Source organism: Vombatus ursinus, unplaced genomic scaffold (genome assembly GCF_900497805.2).
Source record: "Vombatus ursinus unplaced genomic scaffold, bare-nosed wombat genome assembly UNPS02014807.1, whole genome shotgun sequence".
In the NCBI taxonomy this organism is placed as follows: Eukaryota; Metazoa; Chordata; class Mammalia; order Diprotodontia; family Vombatidae; genus Vombatus; species Vombatus ursinus.
In genome coordinates, this window is record NW_020954585.1 from 1,601,560 (window position 1) to 1,624,130 (window position 22,571).

The 22,571-nt window shown below is 38.3% G+C and overlaps 1 protein-coding gene across 2 annotated transcripts in view; it reads left to right on the forward strand.

Annotated features, from left to right (window-relative positions):
* LOC114052260 (cAMP-dependent protein kinase type I-beta regulatory subunit) overlaps positions 1 to 22,571 on the forward strand; it is a 247,615-nt gene that overhangs the window by 208,115 nt on the left and 16,929 nt on the right. The gene's annotated exons all lie outside the window — the stretch shown is intronic.

The window sequence follows — 22,571 nt, forward strand, 5'->3', positions numbered from 1 at the left end:
TATGATTCAGATTCAAGATTCCTTGCCCTGGCCCCTTACTGACAGCAGTGAAAAAGGGCTGTGACCTAGAGTGGTTGTGAAGATCACATAAGATAATGTACATAAAATGCTTTGTAAGACATTCAGGTGCCAGATAAATATCAGCTATTGTTATTAATCCATCAGTTAATGAGCATTAATTAAACACCTACTATGTGCCAAGTAGTATCCTGGAGGGCTCAGAATACAATTTTTTTTTTGTAGGGGCAAGACAATTGGGGTTAAGTGACTTGCCCAGAGTCACACAGGTAGTAAGTGTAAAGTGTCTGAAGATGATTTTGAGCTCAGGTCCTCCTGACTCCAGGGCCGGTGCTCTATCCACTGCACCACCTAACTGCCCCAGAATATAATTATAAAGAATGAAGCCATCCGTCTTCTCATGGAATATTACCTAGAAAATAGAAAATTACAATGAACAGCATAGGTTTCTTTGAATGAGTCTTAAAATTAAATGACATGAAGCCACTCAAAGATTCCATATTTTCAATAAAATGATATCAATAACTTTATTTGAATAATATAGAAAATTCTCCAGTTTCCTATTATTGAGACCCAGGGCCTTCTCCCAACCAGGCCAAGGGCTTAGTATGCCAAATGTAGCATAATAGAAGTGATTTTAAAAAAAACACATCTATGATTTTGTTGGTCTAATATGTGTCAGAGGCAGGACTTCAATGCATTTCTTCCTGACTCCAAGGCTATCTTTTTATCTAATATACCACTCTATTCTCTAACTAAAACTGATAATTACAATCATTTCTTATACTTGTATAGTGTCTTCTAGTTTTCAAAGCACAATTCACAAATTGTATCTATTATTTGCTCCTCTCAACAACCCCAGGAGGTAGACTGGGTGGAGGTATTATTCCCATTTTATAGATAAAGAAACTGAGGCTTGGAGAGGTTAAAGCTAATTGCCTAAGAATATGTGGTTAATAAGTGGTATAGTCAGAAAACCTAGGTTTGAGTACCAGCTCCAAGTCTTTCTTCCATACTAGTTTATAATGAGGGGCACTGGAGGAGATTGTCCTGGAGGTAGGAGTGAGATCAGATTGAGGTAGTAATAAAAAGTTATTGTCATTATTATCATTATAAAAGACTTCTAAGTAAAAGTAGTTCAACGTGCAATATTTTTCTAAAATCTTTTGAATTTGTGGCTTAAATATCTACTCACTATTGGTATGATTGCATATAGACATAGTGACCCTGAAATGGCAAATGGTTCACACATATTATTTCTACTGTTGGAATGTAACCTAATACATTTTATGGCACAACAAAAAGCTATACCTTTACCTCAAATACAGTTTAGTCCCCTTGAAAAATTGTATTTCCTCTCTTTATTCTATGATCAACCAAATTTGGTCAGTCACGGTCACACCATAGCAGTTCACAGGAATTAGAGTTTGCTTGAAGGCTGTCTGTTGTTAAAGCATCTCTAATAGAATTTCAGTTTTAAGAGTCGCTGTTTTATTAGTGGCTATTAAAAATGTCATTGACTACTTGAAAGCAAATATAGCTCTAAGCTCCTCATTACTGAGTTTCAAACAGGTGTCTTGAGCTGTGGTATTTGTATGACTTTAGAGATTTTGTGTTTGAGACATTTCTCATCTACTAGGTACTATGCCTGCAATTCAGGTAACTGCCACCAGGTGGCTAGTGATGCCTAGATTGCGGTCTCCAGTTTAGCAGACCTTTTTCCTATAGGTGTGGTTACAATGTATCTGGGGTTAAGGGAAGCCAGTGTGCACTAAAAAAAATAGAATCGAATAAAGATGGGAAATTTGACCCATGAATTAGCCTTTTTAGGGATATTCATTCATTCATTCATTCAATGGGTAAACATTTATTAAATGCTGGACTCTTTTTATGGGGCAGCTAGGTGGCACAGTGGATAGAACATCAGCCCTGGATTCAGGAGGACCTGAGTTCAAATGTGGCCTCAAACACGTAACACTTACTAGCTGTTGTGTGACCCTGGGCAAGTCACTTAATCCCATTGCCTAACACCCCCCCCCCCCCCCGAAAAAAGACTAAAATGAAACAATTTGTGCCTTAAGGACCTTACGCTCTATGGCAAGAGTCATATGGAGATAGACACGCATGCATACATATATACATACACATGTAAATTATATTCAAATGAGAAATAAAGTATTTTGATAGTGAGGGACTAGAAAGTAGGAGAGATGAGGAAAGGGCTCACATAAAAGGGGAATTTTGAGCTAAATTTCGAAAGAACCCAGGGATTTTGCCATGCTGAGGAGAAAGACCATTCTAGGCACGAAGGAACATCATTGGGAAGATTTGCAGGCACATCATTATTAATAAAGTTGGAGACAACTTTTGTGAATCTACAGTTTAAAAAAGATGGCATTTTTGTCTTTGTGCACTTTATGCCTTCCCTGTAACAAGGGAAGAGAACAAATAAAACCCTTCAGAAGCAAGCATTGTGTTATAATGACAGCCTGGACATGTTACTTTTCATGCTTTTTGCATTTGGATTTTTTTAAGCTGCCATTTAGCTTCCAGTTAAAATATATTTTGACTCAAAAATAGATTTTTCTAATCTTTATAGATTCTGCTAAAGTAGAAAATGACCCCACTCCATGCAGTCAAATGCTTGTGCAGACTTACCCTACCTGGTAGGATGACTGTGTTGATGACAGGGGCTGATACCCATTGGAATTTAGGCGATTGAGATATCAGCGCATCTTCAGATCCATCTATTTGGGGGAAGGTGTGTGGGGAGCTGAATTCTTCATAGCTCTAGGAGCAATTATAAGAGGTGGCTTAGTGGCTAGAGTGCTGAACTTGGAGTCCAAAGGCCCTGAGTTTGAATCTTGCTTTGGACACTTAATAGCTGTGACTCTAAGTCATTTACCTCTCCCAACCTCAGTTTCCTCATCTGTAAGATGAGGGTGTTGGACTTCATGGTTTTCAAGATCCCTTTCCAGCTCTACATCTATGATCCTGTTGTCCTATGATTTTGTAGTGTCTGTGGTCAAGGACTCTGGGTGTGTTCAGTACTGTCCCTGTTATAGCATGCAAATATCTTCGCATGGTGATCCCATTGGCAGGATGCAAGCCATTCAAAGTGATAGAATTTACAGGAGCTGCTTCTATCTGACCGGTCTGGTCCAGCTCCATTCCCACTAATACTTAAAAAAATATATATTTTTTGTTGTTGTTCTTGCACAGTATACCTACAGCCTTCATCATCATCTTTCAGTTTTCTTGCTTTCTCATGCTAATGAGCCCTTGTCCTGATTTTTGGTCAGCAGTTGATCCGCTTGCTTAGTTATGAATGTACTGCCCTGCTTTTAATTTTTAAAGTAAATTGTTTTGTCAGCTATTCCTTTCTTTTTCTGCCAGTGACTATTCAGGGGGAAAAACCTCGTCTCTAAAATACTCACAGGTCCGGCTAACTTAGGTAAGCCTTTTAAAATGCCATCTCATCTCTCATCTCTTCTGCTCCTCTTCCCTTTGAGTCTTCTTTTTTTCTTTTTCTTTTTTTAATTAATTTTTTTTCAATTGACCAAAGTTTGTTTTCTCTCTCTCTCTCATTTTTCCCCAAAGGGAAAAAAAAGGAAAATCAAAATCTTTGTAGTAAATATGCATCAGTAAACAAAACATCCCCACACTTACCGTGTCCAAAAACATGTTTCATTCTTCATCTTAACTCCACCTCTTTGTCAGGAGATGGGTAGCATTCTTCAACATTGGTCCTTTGGAATCAAGGAATTGCACTGATCAGAGATCTTCAGTCTTTCAAAGTTATTTCTTTTTACTATGTTATTATTTTATAAATTGTTCTCTTGCTTTCTGCTCACCACTCTGCATCAGTTCATATGTCTTTCTCTGAAACTGTCCCATTCATCATCTCTCACAACGTAATAACATTTTGTTATATTTGTGTGCCATAACTTGTTTGTCCAGTCCCCATTTGATGGGCACCCTCTTAGTTTCCAGTATTTTAACACTAAAAAAAAAGCTGCTATAATTATTTTTGTACATATCTTTTGTGCTCTTTTAATCCTATCTTGCATCTCTGATGGTGATCAATTGGCTTCTGAGTTAAACCCAAGAATTTTTAAAAAATATTTTGTTTTTTCTCCCAATTACATGTAAAAATAATTTTAACATTCTTTTTCTTAAGTTTTGAGTTCCAAATTTTATCCTGCCCTCCTCCCACCCTGGGATGTAAATCTAGGAATTAAGGTGGTAAGCACAGAATTTATTTATTTATTTTTTGTTCTAAACCTATAATTTCATTGATATAAGGGAACTGAGGTGGAAAGCTCCTCTACTAAATCAGATCAGTAACTGCCTGACAGCTTCTAGTCTTTTGGAGTTGCTTAGGGGGAGCTAAGAGGTTCCAGGGTTATATAACCATTATGTGTCAGTGGGGGAACTTGAACTCATGTCTTCCGAACTCCAAGACCAGGGCTTTGTTCACTATACCAGGCTATCTGTTGATCATGAAGTAAGACTTATATACTCTAGAGACGAAGGCCTTCTGGACATCTTTTTACTCATACTGCTTTTCAGATTTCATTCTCCATCATGTTTGGTTTGGTTCTTGAGTAAATGTTAGAGAATCACAATGATTTAGCATCCTTACCTTACAGATAATGGATGTAGAAAACTGTTCAGAAATTTACCAAGTCATTAGTACCATATATCCAGCCAGAATGGAAGCGGAATTTGTGATTTTGTCTTATAAAAGATAACCAAGTCCTCTTTTTGAGTAATTCAGAAAGGAGGGCTAGTGAAAAAGGAGGTGCCTTACTTAAGGAGCATCTTAAAAGGAAATATTGCCAAAAGAAGGGAGAATACAAGATAGATGCGTGCTCTGCTTTGGAGTTCCAATATCATGACTTTCTGAGATTCTTCCTATAGGACTTGTTCCCTCCTAGGGGAGGAAGCTGTAGAAAAAGCCTCTTTCTGTTGGCTCACACCAGCTGTCTTTGAAACTGTTCACGATTTGCCAACCCCTCTGAAACCTGATCCCCAAAGGTCTTGGAAAGTATGTTTGGCGGGCCAGAGCAGAAGCACCCCTTTTCCCGGCCTGATGCTTGTTATTAGGAGTCCAAGGAAAAAGAGGAATGGAAATACCACGTGGTTAGAAAGTCAGTGATGTCCATAACAGCTGTGCTGTCTCATAAGAGTTAGTATTTTTCTCTTTGCATGGTATCCGTCTCCAGCAAGACCCTACCTATGTAGAGAGAGTTGGCCAGTGTCTTTGTCAAAGGTCTTTTCTCCTGGTTTGCAAAACACATAAATTTTGAAAGCATTTGGATCAGTAACTGTGGGACTTATAATTGCTTGGTAAGAAAATGTTTTAAAAAACCCACAACAATCCATTTCTGTTATGCTTTAAGGTTTAAGAATCACTCTTCTTGCAACAACCAATTGTGAAAGATAGTTGTATGCCTGTTTCATAGCCAGGAAAACTGAGGTGTGGAAAGGTGAAATGGTCTTCCCATGGTCTTGCCTTCCTACTTCAAATCTAATGTTCTTCCTTCATAACCTGGTCCCTTCCTACCTTTCCAGTCTTCATACAACATATTCCCCTCCATTTTGCAATCCAATGACACTGTCCTCCTTGCTGCTTTTCCCATGTGACACTCCGTATCCTGATTGAGTATTTTCATTCCAAGCTGGGAACTCTCTCCCTCCTTGTCTCCATCTCCTGGCCTTCCTGGCTTCCTTCATCATCAACTTAAGTCCTAGTTTCTGCAAGAAGCCTTTCCTAGTCCTCCTAGTCTTAATACCTTCATTCAGAGACTACCCCCAATTTATCCTGTACATAGCCTGTTTGTACATTAGTTGTTTGCATGGACCATGAGCTTCTTGAGAAGCAGACACTCTTTTTCCCCTTTCTTTCTGTCCCCAGCACTCAAAACATAGTAGGTGCTTAATAGATGCTAGTTGACTTTCCACTTGCTATAACACGATGAGGAGGCAGAACCAGTAATTTCCAAGGCTTGATCAGACAGAAAAAGGGCACGAGATAATATCTGAGTAAGAAGGGTTCTTACCTAGTTCAGGGTGTGGATTATCTCTGCTATTTTTTTCTGTCGGAACAGAAGGACTCTGCTAAGCCCACTGAGTCAGTTCCTGTAACCAATGTTCATTGTCCAGATGTTATATAACCTTGTCAGAATTTATATCTTCACTGATTGTGCTCTCCAGGAGAGTGATAGAGGATTTGGAGTAGAGGATGGTGCAGAGGAGCGTTGGAGTTGGGGGAAATCTGTTACCCAATGCTAAGGTTTCTAAAAAATTCGTAGACATCCTATTCCTTAATTGGTCTCAGCACTGTCTCTCTGCAAGTCTCTGTTCAAGCCCTGCTTTTCTATGACACTTGAATTTCCGTCTTCATGAGAAATCTCCAGTCAGGACTGGTGGCAGCTGGATTACTGAAAGCAGGTTCTCCATAAAATTGAGACGTTTTCCCATGGATCTGAAGTGAAATTTTCAAGTCCATTCCCACATTGATAGCTCTCACATACCATGGCTAAGCACTGCGTTGCCTTGGAGATGCTAGATTGGATTTATCTCCTCTCCTTGCAAATTAATTTTATGAATGTCCATATTCCGAAGTGACAGCAGAAACAACTCTTTTCAAAGCTGTTTTCTGGCTTGTGAGAGCTCTTCCCTTGCTCTTCCCTATAGTATAGTAAGTGGTGCTGTGATTATAAATATTGCTGATAAATGTGGCCTTTGGAATTTTTTGTATAATGGGAAATATAATATTTCAAAAGCTAAATGTATTTGTAGGAAACAGGACAGGGGGAGGGAGGGAGAACTCACAGCATACTTGAGAACCATACTCATTGTTAGTATTCTTCCTATGCCTTCTCAGTTGGAAAGGCACAAAAATCTCCCACTTGTAAACTCTATGAGTGACTTTTCATGTTCTTTCCCTTCTCTCATGGTCTAAAAAAAAAATCTATGCTCAGGATTTCACAGCTGTTTTGCTTTTGTATTTAACATGTCCTGTGGCAAGCAGGGCTTGCACCTTGAACTCTCTCCCAAACAAAAACAAGTCATCTTCAATTAGAGTTAATATATCCACAATCTAATTTTCCTCCCTTCTTTTGGAACTGCTTACATTCATGGCTACCCTGACATCCACCGAATTAGGAAAGGCTGGCCAGCTCTTTTGGCTAATCTGACTATAAACACATTATTAAAGTAATAAATATTAATGGTCTTCCAGTGTACATTGTAATGACTTCTTAGGGCCTCGGTTTCCTCCTCTGCAAAATGAGGGGTTGGAAAAGATGATCTCCAAGGGTGCCTCTCCCTATAAAATTCTATGAATTGATGCTTTTTTTTTTCCTAGGGGGAGCTTGTGAGTTTGGGGGTCTTTCAGGTAGATGCCATATTTTAATATGCCTTTTGAAGTCATCCCAGGGACCTCTTGAGTGGTCTTTTATTATTTTATTATTTTTTCCTAGCCCACGCTAGAAGTGCAGCAGCCCATTGATCAACATGGGAGCTTTGACCTACTTCATTTTCAACTTGTGCTGATTTGGACCTTCAGGCAGCCTAGTGGTCCTTCTCTCCAAACTTTCCCCTTCTCAATCAGGAGGTCACCATATTGGTGCCAGACTTGGTGCAGATAGCCAATTGGCTTAGGATATGATAGCTCAGAACTCCAGAACTCAGGTGATCCACCAGCCTCAGCCTTCCCCAGTAGCAGAGATTATAAGCATATAAAACCACCCAGCTTGAGTGGTCTTGCAATCATTTTTGGACTTAAAGCTAGAGAAACCTTTAACTTGAACTGGTGAACTACAAAGGTTAACACAGCTCTCATGATCCTTGATTGTTTTGGATTCTTGATGTGTTAGTAGTTAGTTGGAACAACCATTAACTGATCCCATTACCTTATCATCATTCGCTGCGTAGTTCTAACCAATGGAGCTAACAAACTCATTGTCCTCTACTCTTCAGCTACCCATAAAGCACCCCTAAGCTAGCCTGACATACTAAAAATGTGTGCCATAAGTAGGATCCTTGAGAAAGAATGCAAAACCACATCCCCCCTACCCACAAAACAATTCAAAGTCCTATTGATAATGAATTATCAAAATAAGGCTACTGTCTTATCAGTTTTATCTCATATTACTCCCCTTTATTCTTTGAATGTAAACTGGTTTGCTCTCTGGGGACACTTTTGCGTGTGGGACTCTTCCAACTCTCTACCTCTACTCATACCATTCCTGTGATCAGACTGTCATCCTTTTCTTCCTTTATCTATTGAATTCCTATGTTTCCTTTAAAATCTGACTCAAATGTTAGTTTCTTCAGGACTTCCCAAATCCCCCTAATCAGTCAAGACCATCCTCTTTGTCTCACATTACACATAACTTTTGCAAATCTATAAAGCACTTAACCTGTAATGGTCAGGATTATAATTCTCTTAGTTTGTGTCTTATCCTCTTTCTAGACTATAAGCTCCATGAGGGCAAGCACTATGTTTTATCTCAATGTTATATGTCTTTTAATACCTGTCACAATTCTCCACACAATTAGCACTTAATAAATGCTTGTTGAACAAATTATTACATATGAAGAATGATATTATTCTTGGTGTTTGAATTAAAATAGCTTTCTGGGTGGTAGCATATCACTTTTTAAACTATTGGTGATGATTGCTATTGTTGGTATAATTCATCTTATCATGTGAGAGTTGTTCCCATGAAAATAAATGTAAATGAGGGAAGGTATGTGAAGAGGGAGTTTAGAAGTAGGGTTGCCCCACCCCCAAGAAAGAAAAAAAAAAGATGGTCATTGAAGAATTTTTTTTTTTTTTTGGTGAGGCAATCAGGGTTAAGTGAGTTGCCCAAGGTCCCATAGCTAATAGGTGTCAAGTGTCTGAGGTTGGATTTGAACTCAGGTCCTCCTGACTCCACAAAACTGGTGCTCTATCTACTGCACCACCTAGTTGCCCCCATTGAAGACTTTTTTTTAAAGGCACAGAAAAGAAGAGAGGGAAGGCCAGAAAGAGTCACACAAAAACAGGACATCTTTGAAAGTTACATATAAAATTTATTATACACTTAAAAAAAAAAAGTGAGCTGTACATAAAAGGGATTTGCTCTTTTTTTAACCCCAAGGTCACATAACTAGTTGAATGCAAAGCCAGGACTTGAATCTAGATCTCCTGAGTCCTGGTCTAGTAGGGTTTTTTTTTTTTCTCCCTGGTAGAGTTACTTTCCAAAATGAAAACATTTTTAAAAAAAATACATCATCTGACCAAAAGAAAGGAAGAATTTTAGGGGTTTTGTTTTGTTTTGTTGTTTGAGGAGCTGAGTGGGAAACAAGATCTGGAAATGTCTGAAAATTAACCAACAGTTCAGGCTTTCCCAGACGAGACAGATGTGGAATGTATCTGCTGGATTCCAAGGTCATGGGATTATCCCATATGAGATTCCTGGCACCGAGGTGAAAAGCTTTAAGCACCATGCAATGATTGCTGCCATAAAGAATGATATTTTGGCCAGGGAAAATCATAACAGATGTACAATTTTTTAACAAATAAATTTACAGTGGTGTTAAACCTCTCCATTAAGTAGCTCCCACAACAAAGATCCTGGATTGGTCTGACTTTAGAAACCATGAAGGAGAGTTTGGAATTCCCCCTCCCCCTTTTTTTGCCCCATTCTCTGACTGATAGATTGCTTATTTGAGTGGCTTGTTAGGTTAAGGAAACTCTCCCCTCCCCCCAGTCCCCATACACCAGCATAATAACATGAATCGTGTTATTCAATTGCTATCAAGGGGAAAGTACTGTTATGGATGTCCGCTAATACAAATCAGGGTGATGACACAGCTCAGAAACAATAGTGGTAGGAGAGGAAGTTGTTCTCATGTATTCTAAATTGAGCCCAAGTCTTGGCCACAAGGTGTCTATCTGATTCAGCTGCCAGGAATCGCTCGGCCCCGCTGCTGGGGAGCTCTGTGCCAACCCGACTACCATTCTCCATCTCAGAGTCTTTGTGTCCACTTGTAAAGACTAGTTCCATATAAGGCTTGTTGGAGTCAGGCTGAGTCTATGCATCCCAGTGAGTATGTCCTCTGATGCCAGGTGTCTTCAGAGCTGTCCCAGGGGTCCAATGGCAGGAGCATTCTGGCTCTGGACTCTTGTGGGTAGGGATTGTCCGAAGGCAAGTGCACACCCCACCCAAGACCAAGACAACCTGATCCAAAAAAAGCAGCTTGAGTCATGCCAGACTGGAGCCATGTATGGGAACATCTCTCTGTTTTCTGCCCATCTCTCAAACCTCTGGGGCCAGGTGTAGTCTAGTTTGAAAAGGGGAAATGGATTGGAAAGGCTAGGACATATTTCCACAGAATCTCACCCTGTGACCTAACCAATTGTGAGAAGATTGAAGACAAAGGGGAAAAACCTGTCTGTGCAAGTGTTAAAGCAGGGGGAATTTTCTTTTGGCTTCCAAATGCATAAAATTCAACGCACTGCTTTATACCCATATTGGGATCAAAGAATTGACCCCCAGACTGGAGACTGAGGAAATCCCCTGGATGTTAGACTACTAGACAGAGTTTCCATAGGTTCAAGCCATCCATTGTTGCTTGATCCTCCCCTTTCCCTATCCTCCTCCCCTCCTGCCCTCCTCCCCAAATAAAGGTACAAAAGACATCAGCTGTATCACTGGCCACTAGGAAGCTGTCCATTGGCAACTCCCTTTATTGAGGTTTAATCCTGGGCCTAAGTGTGGCCTTGGGGAAAATTCTAAAAGGACTAAATGCATTCTAAATAGAAATTCACTTTCCCCCATTCCCCAGTCATAGAATCACAGATTTAGATCCAGATAGGACTTTGAGGCCATGCAGACCAATGTCCTTATTTTGTAGCAGACCAGTATCCCTATTTTGCAGATGAGAAAAATGAGGCCAAGAGAGTTTAAAACTACAAGGATTTGAAACCAGGTCCTCGGCCTCTAGTCTTATCGCTTTCCTTTCCTCTACATCTGGCCTGACTCTCCACATCAATCAAGATTGCAATCTATTATGCTGATGACTTTGGTTTAAAAAAAATTTTTTTAGAGGAGCTGCATATGGTTACTTTACAGATAAATTCTTACTAGACTTGCCCAGGGTGGGGAGAAAAAAAAATAAAAGAACACTATCAAAAGTGTTTAAATCCTTGACTTGGCCTTGGGTGTGAAGCACTAATTACCCAAATGTTCATCTCAGTCTCTAATGAAGGAGTCATTGAAAACTGGGCTTGTTATCATGAAGCTATTTGCCTGCTTTTATTAATTCCTTTTTGGCTTTGCAGTAAAAGGAGGACTGGACCAGAGGCCAGATAAAGCCTGCCTCTGAAGATGAATGGTTTGTAAAGCAGCATTTGAGGGGTGGGCGGGAATGTGCTGCTGGGTTCTCTTCACCAAATGGTTACATTTTGACTTTAACCTGAAAAAGATCCCCTTAGGTCTCCCCCTACAAGGAGCGAAGAACTACAAAGTAAACCTTTCCAGCCTGTTTGAATGAAGTCCCTGCCCTAGGCATACTCTGCTATCACCCCGGATAATCTCTTTAAAAAAACACCCCATGATTAATTATTAATTAGAAAGACAAATGTTGTCTAGAAGTGAGGTTTCAAAGGCAGCGATCTGCACTGCTTTGGTGTTTGTCTGGGTTTCTGTTACTCCCAAAAGAAACCCAAGCTGAAACTAGGAAAATCTCTGCCACCACCTGATGCTCAAGTTATGGGAAAGTATACTCAGTGGGGACCAGGAGGTGCACTCATCTCACCACTTAGGGTCCAAGCATGGCAATGCTCTTATGAGACCAGTCAACCTCAAAGCATCCAGTGGAAATATTTTTCAGTATAGATATACTAGTTCACTTCACAGATGCTATTGGTAATGTTATACAAATTTAGATACCAGAAAACCTGAAAGCCATTTTATCTTTTGGGGGTAAGGGGAGGGAAACTTATCAGAGTAATTTAACTAATCCCCATCCCCAAACTCCCAGTTACTGGCACCCTCATTTCAAATTATTTTACATGTATTTGTGTGTTATTCCTGCAGGGGAATATAAATTTTTTGAATGCAGGAACTATTCCTCCTCCCCCTCCCTTTCCTCTCCTCCCCATCTTTGTGTTCTCAGTGCCTAGCCCTGTGCCTCACTCTTGGTAGATTATTAATAAATATTTGTTGGATTGGACCGTAGAGATTAAACTTCTGGTGCTTAAGACCTAGTACAATGTGTCCCTATGTATTATGTATTTATTGTCAATAGCAGCAGCAGTTCATCTTCATTATGAGGCAGCTAGGTGGCATAGCAGATAGTATCCAGGACCTGGAGTCAGAAAGGCTTGAGGCCATATATGACCTCAGATACTTACTAGCAAGTCAGTTAACCCGTCTGCCTTAGTTTCCTCATCAGTAAAATGGGGTTAATAAAGTACCTACCTCACAGAATTATTGTGAGGATCAAATGAAATAATATTTGTAAAGCACTTTGCAAACCTTCAAGCAAATGCAAGCTATCATCATCATTATTTCATTGATAGGCATTTTTAAAGGAGTGAAGCTTTAAATAAAAGCTCAACAAAGTATTTTTTACATGAAAGTTAGAATTATAGTAATAGTATCCTTTAGAGCCATCTTAGTGGCCATCTCTCTTGTTTTACAGATGAAAAAACTGAAGTGACTAGGTTAAGTGACTTGCTCAGGGTCACACAGATAGTAAGTGAATGATCAGAATTTGAACTTAAGTCAGTGCACTATCCACTATGCCACCTAGCTGCTATTGACGACGATGATGATGAAGATGATGACAACATTTAAGATTTCTTTAAGATTGTCGAACCAAGTCATCTCATGTGATCTTAACTACATGCCTAGTGGGCTTTTTAGCCTCATTTTACAGAAAAAGAAACTGAGGTTTAGAGAGGTTAGAGGATTTGCCCAGGGTCACACAGCTAGTAATTGTGCAAGATGGATTTTGAACCCAGGTCTTCCTGACTCCAAATGTAAATCTATGAACCATGCAGAAAAATTGTATGGTAGACCTTTGTATTTTTATATCATTTTTTTTCTATTCCTTTTTTTAAAATCAAAATATAGTCACATAAAAATTCAACCAACTGTCAGGAAAACCCTTTCTTGAATTAAAGAATTTTATACTTTATGGAGCACATAACAAACAATAGTTTGCTTTAAAGTGTCTTTTAAAATATCTTTGGGGTCCTGGGTGGTCCATAAACCGACAACAAAGTGGCTTCAATTGTGAGAGTTTCTCCTTATTTCCTTTTTCCTCTTGGTAAAATAGTTCACATCTGGAGTGACAGCTTGTATATGATTTTTCAAGTCTCATTCAGATGTAATTTGAAACAGCTGATTTATAAACCCCCTGAAAATTGGAGTTTATCCTGGGAGTGGTACCCACCCTCAACTATGCTTGTTCTACCAGGTGCCTCCTCTACTTTAAATGCTGGAAGGAATGTATGGGAAACTCAGATCTCACTCTGATGTCAGTTACCACTGATTTCATTCCTGCACCTGCCATCATTTCTAGCTTGCCTATGTGCTTTTTTTCCCCCTGTTAAGGAGATTTTAAATGCCCACTATTTGAGTTTCTTCTATATTTACTGTATTGCTCAGGGACTTCAACAGATGCAAACCACAGTTCCCCTTAAGTGCAGTGTCACAAAAAATCTGACCAGTCTCTGAGGTTTTCTGTAAGTTCCCAGGATATATCTAAAGCCTTTAGGGGATTAAAGCTATTTCTCACATGCCATAAGTCAAACTATTTAGTCAACAGCATTAGGAATTCTACTAGGTTTGAGCTGAAAGCACATTTGTTTACCCTCATTCATTCTCTGGCTTAGCACAACAGTTTTCTTCAGCTCACCTGAATATTGACAACTTTTAGGTATGCATTTTCACTGCATGGGTTTCTTTTATAGCTTATGGCATCACTTTCCCCTCATTCAGCTTATTTGTATTTGAGAAGTCAACCCTAAAAAAGAATAAATTAAAATACTATTTAAAAAAAAGTCAACCCACATTTTCTCAAAACAAAATAGATGAGTGGTCTACAACCTACTTTTTGCTGATAACAGCATTGTTGAATACCTGAGGGTTCATTAATGAAAAACTTGGCTCTCTCATTATTGGGATGCATGCCTTACCCCTTTCCCACTCCTGCATTAGTTATGAGACTTTAATCACGATGTCTGTCTCAGACTTTTGCTTGGTCTGGTTACTTTCGTATCTGCAGAATGTTTTCACAAAGTAACAGATGGTGGTAGGAGTAATTGGGCTGTGAAAATGACATTTACAATGAAAACTGGTTGTCGCCAGGAAAGTGTTCCTTCTTCCTGCCCCACCTTTTCCCACTTGTTTTCTCTCCTTTGCATCCAATATTCCATCTTCTGTAGGTGGTCCCATTCTATACACTATCTTGTCTTGAGATATGATAACTATTAAGGGCGGCCACAAATATGAGCAGTCGATAACTAAGCCATTAGAAAGTCACTTTTAAGTTGACCTAGTGGACATTTCCTGGCTTCCAAGAGAACTAAGATAATGAGTAGCTTTGTAGAAAGAAGAATCCTTAAAAAATGCAATAATTTTCCCTCCTTTGTGATTTTTATTGCCTTGTACATTGATATGTATGAAGAAGGAAAACAGTACATTGTTGGCAATAATCCACAGTGCTTGGCACAGACTTTCTTGAAAATCTGGCATCAGAATGAATGTTAATTCAGTTGTTTTCCCACAGAAGCTACTGATTTGTTCCTTAGCCAAGGCCAAGTATCTCTAAGATGATTCACTAAAAGTTGGCACAAAGAAACCAATCTAGAGAGCTCACCTACTGAAACAGGTTTTTATATTGTTAGAAGGACAACTTAAAACTTAAGTATAACTTGAAAGTTTGATGAAGGAAATACGTCTGTGTTGGTGCATATCAGAAGGTGGAGGAGAAGAGAAGAGAGGAAAGGAGGGAGAAGGGGAGGGAGATAGAAAGAGAAAGAGAGAGAGAGCGAGAGCAAGAGAGAGAGTTTTCACAGATAACTGGTATAGACACATTTTTCCCAAATGTTTTGGAGACCAAAAAAATGTTTTGTTTTGTTTTTTTAAATCTAGAACATGCAGCTAATTACAGAACTCTTGTGTAAGTTATTTGCATGAGGGGGCAAAAAATAGATTTGAATTAAGAAAAGTTTAATAGAGTGTGTGAAAATATAGGGATAATTGTGGCCAAAATGTGGAATCACTTTATGCAAGAATGTCTTCATGTTTAGAAGCTATGTTATATTGTTACCTAGGGCAGGTTTCATATGGATTAAAATCTCTTTGTCTCTCTGTCTCTGTCTGTCTCTCTTTTTTTTGTCTCTCTGTGTCTTCTTTTCTTCAAATACATGTATGTATTGTTTGTCTTACACCAGCCCATTTGTAATGACTATCCAAATATGTATTTACATTTTTGCAAACTCTATTAAGTTATCTATGCACATGTTTTCTATCTTTTGTCTACTGATCTTCTTTCAGTTTCATTTTTAACTGCCTTCAAGATGACTTTGCTTATTTAGGTCTTTTGTCATACTTTCCTTAAGCATCCCCTCCTTCCCCCTTCACCATAGTCCTCATAATCTTTCTTCATCTTTCTCCATAAGATTTTTGCAAATAAGTTTATATTCTAAACTGGTATTTCCCTGGACTGCCATTATCATCGTGTGTTTTCTGATGAAGGTAATGTTTAGGTTCTTTTGGTCTTTTCATTGTGGCAATTGATTTTCATTAATACGTATTTGAAATCATTTTAATCGATGCCAGTGTACTTTTCTCCATCTCTTTCTCATTTTTTGGTGTAGCTTGTTTAAACAGACCCACTTGGAGTTGTGCTAATTTTATACCACATCTTTTTCTCATTTTTATTCTCCTGGTTTCATATTAATTTTTATCTTTGCTCTAACAAGCGGTCATCTGCCAATACACAGGAAGTTGATCTGGGAATGTCTCTTAAATGAGTAAGCAGTCATTTCTTCTCAGTTAAAATAAAATCTGTTTCATTTTTTCCTGATTTATTTGGTACTTACCATGTCCAGAGCTTTCTTATTCTTTTCTCAAACAGAATATTAATGATGTATGAGATTTCTTTGTAATCTACAAGCCTTTAGCCTCTTTTATTTCTCTGAACCATGTCTTCCAACTTTTTTTGTTGTTGCTACCTCACCGCTGTCCACATTTGCATTGGAGTCACTGAATATCAAAGTACATGTTGCTTTGATTTGGAGGATCTTAGTGAGTTTTTTCATAGAATTTCTCTTCCTTTTCATCCTCTGAAACAGATACTGGTAAATAAGTTGCAATTGTTATTTCTATAGGCATTCTTTTCTTTTTAAATTTTGAATTCCAAATTCTCTCCAAGCCCCTCCCCCACCCACTGAAAAAGCAAGCAATACAATATCAACTATACCTGTGAAATCAAAATTGCAATTATTTACATGATGGTCTTTCCCCCGCCTTTTAAAAATATATTTTATTTATTTCATTAGATATTTCCCAATTACATGTAGAATTTTTTAACACTTATTTTTAAAAATTTTGAGTTCCAAATTCTCTTCCTTTCTCCCATTCCCCCCCCCTTCCTCGAGATGGCAAGAAATTTGATATCAATTATACATGTGAAGTCATGCAAAACATTTCCATATTAGACATGAAGCAAAAGAAAACAGACAAAAAGTGAGAAAAATAATGAAAGTTTTTAAAAGTATACTTCAGTCTGCTTTCAGAATTCATCAGTTATCTCTCTGGAGGTGGATAGTATTTTCTATCGTTCACCCTTTGGAATTGTCTTGAATCATTGTCTTGATCAGAGTAAATAAATCCTTCATAGTTGATCATCCTTACAATGTTGCTATTCCTGTGTACAATGATTTCTTGGTTCTGCTTCCTTCAGTTTGTATCAGTTCACATAAGTCTTCCCAGGTTTTTAAACATGATGGTCTTTTTTTGCAGATATTTACTGTAAGTGCTACAATAAAAGATAACCAGATGTTCCATTAAATGATACTTATTTTTGCCTTTGAAGGCAGAACACTCACTTTTATTTCCACAAGGAGAACTTGAGAGTCGTCCTTCCATTTTATCTGCAACTTCCTTTAGTCTTCTGGTTTCATTTATAGTAAGAATGCCAAGATTATGAGTAATATTTAGTAATATGTCAATTTATTGATTACTAGATGACATTATCATCTTCAGAGTATCAGCAACTAAGTTAAAGATTAATGATAATCTAAAAACAGTGTTTGTTTTGACACTCATTTCTACCAGTCTACCACCATCACTGCAGAAGCTGAAAGAGGAATGCACAAGACTGAGGGACATTCTCTATTGTTCTTTGTTTCATGTATTGCCATACTCAAAGAATTCATCAAGTGGCCAGCCTCCTAGTAATGACCTTCTCCATCCTTAGCTGGACCAGTCCTCATGTAGCAGACATAGTTTGTTGCTAGAACTATATCTGAATCCTTTTTAATACTATAGGACCTGTTAGAACTTGTGCTTAACTGGCACAGAGTTGGAGGACCTAGCATTACCTCTGTATCATAATTAGGCACTGGAATAACACTTTGTAGATGGTATTTGCTGTCTCTCTTCTCTCTGTGTCTCTTACACTCACATACACACACACTCACATACACACACACACATACACACACATGAGCACACACTTGATATGGAGAATACTTTTGATGTGGTTTCATTTTGTAACATAAGTGGTCATTTATGTGTGTTTTTGCTGACACCAGGATGACTCATATCTCTGACCTTGACTTGATAAAATCAAGGTCTTATTCTTCAGAAAACAAGAAAAGACCTTCAGTGGGACTTTGAAAATTACAGGGGCTGTTAATGATTCCTCTACTGTTCTGTATAGGTTTCTTGAAGTCGGAAAGATAGCCAGAATACCCATTTTTTTAAAAGTGCTAATCATTGCTAAGAAGAAAAACTTATCTTGAAATATAATACAAAGGGACTATGGTACTAAAGATTCAAAAAAAGTCATTTTTACTGATGAAACTTACTCTTTCATTTAAGACTATGACAAAACTATTGTTTTGCCCGGATCATATTGTTTTACAGGTCCAGGTAAACCTGTAAAATCTGGTCGTCTTCATCAGATTGCACAATATCCACCCCAAAAATGTTTTGGGGATCTTTCATGTCCATACCCTTAGAAATCATATCCCTATTGAGGGAATTGTGCACTCAGCAAATATATTGATATTCTAAGAAGCAAAATCAGTCTAGAGTTATAGAAATTCCAAAATAGAGATATAATATGGCAACGTGGCCTTATACTATGCTACACATAATGAAAGGTTAAGAAAATCTATCCAAGAGATAGAGATAAACATGGTTCAGTGTCTGGGAACTTACGTGAGTTAAACCTTCTGAAAACCCATATGCTGTGCTCAGGTCTAAATTTGGAAAAATAGACTAGTTGTTAAAGATATGTTTAATATCCATTATGATTAAAGTGTGGTTTTATGATGAATTCCAGGATGTATGTCAAATTCTTGTGAATACTATTCCAAATTGTGTAAAGCAAATCATTAATAGCACAAGGAGGACATGTTTAGATTAAAGGTTTTTTTAAAAAATATGAGAAATTGTAAGGTCTATTGTCTGTCAGTAAATTGAATTATTTTACTTAGTTCAAGTTAATTTTTATATCACTATATCTATAGCTTATATCTCTGTCTATCTATACAGTTGTACTTATATATAGAAACATAAAATGGGCAACTGTTTTTAATGTGAATTTAAAAACATAGGCATAAGGTTAAGATAACTAAATTCCCTAAAATTAAGGGAATTTATAGATGGAATTTCTACCTTTAGCTATTTGATCCTGGAAATGAATATTTATTGAAGAACAAGCTAATCTTTAACGTAACTCAAGAATGTCTGATTTGTATAGGCATGTCTTTTTTTGGTAGAAACTCCCACAAAATGGAGTGGGCAATACCACCTATTGTAGAGATACTGGAAGTAGCTGGGTTGAATTATGACCTAAAGGGCAAGGCCATTATATACTCCTGGCAACACTAGAGCAGGGAGATTGGTCTTGTCATGAGAGACCAGAAGCTAAGGATGCTGGTCCAATAGTCAAGGCAACTAGATGTTAAGGAACAGGCCATTGCTATGGCTATCATCTTGAATGATGAGGGCTTCGTTGAATGGAAGGGCTTTGGAGCTAATCTCTAACCAGGCCATTGGGTAGGCTTGTGGCTTGTGGTAAGAACTTGAATGGGCAAACTATTTTGATGAGCTTAACGCAAGCTAGTCAGCCATTTTCATAGCAGTCAAAGGATCATGGATTTAGATTTAGAGGTGGAAGGGGATTTGGAAGCCACTGAGTTCAACTACATCTTTTAACAAATGAGGAAACTAATCAGAAGAGTGCTGGAAGCAGCTCCAGCTGTTTGTGAGAACTAATTGTTAAATTTTCAGGGTGAGCATTTACACATCAGAAATCAGCAAATGCTACAAATCAGGACTTGATTTTTTTGCTTTGTTGATCGTCTAGACATAAGAAAATGATGGAGCAATGTTAATAATGCAAATGTACATTTTTCTCCCCCTGGAATTGGTTGTTAAATATTTGCTAGCAGATCCCTGAAACTAAAGTCAGAGGTTGAAATAAAATGTAAAAGGCATTTTTGTACCTCATATTACTATATAAATACTAGTATCTAAATCAGGTTTGTTGAGCCAAGCTTTGAATAGGCAGATTGGCTTAGTTTAACAGCTGAATGTGCCATTTTTTTTCTTCTATAAACCTAACAATAACAATAATAACAATAGTAATAGTAGTAGCTAACATTTCTATAGCACTTTAAGGTTTGCAAAATACTTTACAAATATTAACTCATTTTATCCTTACAATACCCTTGAGAGATAGATGCTATTATTACTATTATCCATTTTTTCATATGCAAAAACTGAAGCTGAAAGGGGTTAAGTGACTTGCCCAGGATCACACAGTTTAAGTTTTGGAGGCAGGATTTGAACTTAGATCTTCCTTACTCCAGTTCCAGCACTCTATCTACTGTTCTACCTCACTGCCAATTATTCCCCATTTTGAGGCATGTGCAAGTAACAAATATTGTTAAGCCCATTTTCTGGATTGAAAAATGGGCTATCTGAAATAAGGCAAAACATTGAGGCAGCCAATGACCAGCTTAGACAACACTACTCTTCCTGATATGTCATTAACATAGACATTGACCTCACATATAGGCTTGTACCAGGCACATATGGAGAATAAATGTCATCTGCATTTAGAATTCAAGCATTTATACATGTCATAGGATTGCTGAAAAACAAGTATTGCCTAGCAGATAGTGTCAGGATTATGCATAGTAAGAATACCATGCATTAATATTACTACACTGCCATAATATCAGTGTAATTGTAACGATAACAATATGGTCCCTTCTAAGTCATAATGCTGTTAAGACAAGCAGCAGAGTACTCCCATTGTTACAGGGAGGCTACCTTACTGCTCTTCTTACATCTATACGAGGTCTATACCTCTGGTATATGTTGTTATTTCTCACATTAAATTAGGTCTAGGATAGGCAGCTAGATGGTGCAGTGGAAAGAACACTGGGCCTAGAGTCAGGAAGACTTGAGTTCAAATCCACCCTTGCCTGTGACCTTAGGCAAGTCACTTAACTTCTGTTTGTCTCACTTTCCTCAACTATAAAATGGGGATCATAATAGCACCTATACCCCAGGGTTGTTGTGAGAATCAAATGAGATAATTTTTGTAAAGTGCTTAGCCCAGTGCCTGGTGCATAGTAGGTGCTAAATAAATGCTGGCTAATATTATGCCTACGATAAGAAAACTAAGACCTAGAAAGGGTAAAAGGCCATCCCCAAATCATTCATCTAGTTCTAGAACCCGCGTCTGACATGGAAAGGACCTAAAAAAAGTATAGTAAGACATTCTAATTTATCATAATGAGGGGAAACACCAGTCCAACTGAATGAAAATAATAAAATTGAATTATGTGCAGCTTATAATATGAAGTGAACCCGAAAATCTAAGAAAAAATGAGTGCTAATAAATGATGCAAGTCAGTGAAAAAAATGCATGTTTCACTTGAGGCTCATCTTACACCTCTCATCTCCTTAACCTTATGCTCCTTAAGGCAAGAACCTTGTCTTTTAGGAACAGATCACATTTCTGTAATGTGTTTAAAAAACAACAACAACAACAACACACTTTCCTCACAGTAGAGGACAAAGAGGTTAGGGAATGGAAGGATAGTGTAGTGCTCTTCCCACTGCAGAACGCTCTCTGTCATCATTAATCCTCTTTGTATCAGTTATAGTATTCAGCACAGGCTGTATAACAAGGAAATGCTTAATACATAGTTTCATACGTACTTATGGATTAATTGATCCACAATCCTTTAACACACAAAAGTTAATTGCTTTGAAAAAGATCAAAGAAAGAGGAAAAGGACCTATATGTACAAAAATGTTCATAGCATCTCCTTCCTTTTTTTTTTTATAATGGCAAAGAAATAAAAATTAAGATGATACCCCTCAATTGGAGAGTGACTGAGCAATTTGTAGTTTATATGTAAGGGATAGATCCAGTATGGTGGAGTAGCAGGAAGAAGTGTAACCTTGCTCCTTGCCACAATTTCTCCACAAAGATCTAGAAAATGCACCAGATCCTGAGCAGGAACTCTGAGGGGAAATCACAGTGAGTCATTTTTCCAGCCTGAGTTAGCAAACTGACAGAGAGGTCTGTGGACACTGAGGACAGGGTTTACCCAGTACAATAGCTGAAAGATGACTAAGGCTATGTACTGTGTCAAGAAGAGGTTGCATCTCCACACAAAGGGACTTAACCTTGGTGAAGGAGTAGGTGTCCACTGCTCTGTCTGTCAGTACCCAGTTCTGAAACACGCATAAAGTGAACTGAGGGACCTGTGTCTCAGGGTGGGATTACAGAGTGACAGTCACTGGCCCTGGGCTGATCAAGGGCAAGTTGAGAAGCAAGCAGCACCTGAGTGATTTGGACTCTTAAAAACAGAATGACATCCAAGTTACGGTCCCCAGCCCATTGTGAAGACTACAGGGTGATAGCTAGGACAGGAATCCCAAACCAAAAGGGAAACTGTGTCTCTTCTTCTGAACGTGTAGAGATTTTCAGTTGGCTAATAGTAGTGGAGTCTAGGGACATTCTACTGGAACTCCAGGAAGGGGGTAAGCCCACTGATGTGTTGCTCAGACCCAAACCCAGTCAGTAACGTAGAGAACTCAGACTAAGAGAGTGATGATCAGGCCTTGGACCAGACCACTTTGGGAGCACTGAAAGCCAGGTGGTACAGTGAACAGAGTACTGGGCCTGTACTCAAGAAGACCTGAGTTTAAATCCAGCCTCAGATACTTATTAGCTATGTGACTCCAGGCAAATTACTTAACTTCTGTTTACCTCAGTTT